Source organism: Penaeus monodon, chromosome 15 (genome assembly GCF_015228065.2).
Source record: "Penaeus monodon isolate SGIC_2016 chromosome 15, NSTDA_Pmon_1, whole genome shotgun sequence".
NCBI lineage: Eukaryota > Metazoa > Arthropoda > Malacostraca > Decapoda > Penaeidae > Penaeus > Penaeus monodon.
Window position 1 is genome coordinate 37575113 of NC_051400.1, and position 1444 is coordinate 37576556.

Consider the following 1444-nt stretch of genomic DNA (forward strand, 5'->3'; position numbering starts at 1 on the left):
TACATCTAGAAGCTTGAAATAAGCCAGTGCAATTATTAGTTAATATGTAAAAGCTCTCCGGAAATCAAATATGTCTATTTCAAACATTCTATAAGCTAGAAGAGAAACTTGTTTGGAAATTGCTTGGCAGAAAGCAATAACATAATAACAGTATGATGATAATTAATATTAATGCTTTATTTCAGATCAGTTGACAGATTATGATCATATTATATATTAACTTAGTATAACTAATTACCTATCAAATTTTTTTTAAGAACATTGCACTTATTATCGTCGACATGGTTTGAGTAAAAAAAAATTGACAAAAAACAGGCATAGCAGGCTCTAATCAACCATGCAACTTCATTTTAGGAAAAGTAAAGAAAAACTGAAATGTTAATCCTACTTTTTGTGTGTACTTTGAATTCACACATTTATATACCCATATTCTGTTTTACTTTGCAATGTTGTAGTTTATTTTTCTTTTACACTAGTAACAGGTTATATGAGTGAATGCTTTAGTATTCACATACACTAATAATTTTTATCTAATACATTTTTTAGTGCCTATTAATTAGAAAATGCAAGGTCACCATGTCACCTTTTTTGTTTTGTTTGTGTTTTTATTACTAGAATTGCTTAACTGTTTTTATAATAAACCCATTTTTCTTCTTTTTTTCTTTTTTGTGTGAATTAGTAATTTGTGTGAATGAGACGGTGAAATATGTTAGGGTGTCTTTTTATTAGTCTTTATTCCCTTGATAATCAATAGGAGAAATAGGTGCATATCGTTAATGAATTTTCTATTTAAATTTAGATATAGGAAATATATTTGACAAGAAAAATCTGATTTTACAGCAAATCTCCTTCCTTCCGAATCACCAGTAGTAAATGGTGTGGACTTCGTGAGGTTTCATCGTAAATGTTTAATGTTTTTGCTAAGCCATGCTAAATCATTTAATTAGCGTGGCCATGATCTGGGGCGCAAGTACAAAGAATTGTGTGAGGTGAAGGAATAAACATGTTGCATATCCTTATATATACAGAATGTGACACGGTTTCTTCCTTTTAGCACCTTTCCAAAATCTAAATGATTGATGATACTTTTCCAACTTTGTCTTATCTAATCTTCTCCAGAATACCTTTAACTTGTTTGGTGGCCTACCAAATCATAATCATGACTCTCTCTCATGCCCCTTTCCCTTCTTTTCTCGTGTCCAAACCATGTCCATTCTTTCTCTCAAAGCATTACTCTGTAGGTGACATTTGCCATATCCCTCTTCTATTTCCTGTTTTGAGTTATCAATATAATTTACAGTTGAGTTGTTGATGCCCATGCCTCGCAGTAGATAACAAGATATCCTAAGTATTCTAAATGCCTTTTCTCTCTCTAACTGCTGTCCTCACTGTCCAACATGTTTCCTAAATAGCAGGATTGCTCCACCTCTCTTTGTTACACCTG

The 1444-nt window shown here is 31.9% G+C and overlaps 1 protein-coding gene across 2 annotated transcripts in view; it reads left to right on the plus strand.

The window, feature by feature from the left end:
* LOC119582014 (protein FAM136A-like) overlaps positions 1 to 1444 on the plus strand; it is a 13772-nt gene that overhangs the window by 3655 nt on the left and 8673 nt on the right. The gene's annotated exons all lie outside the window — the stretch shown is intronic.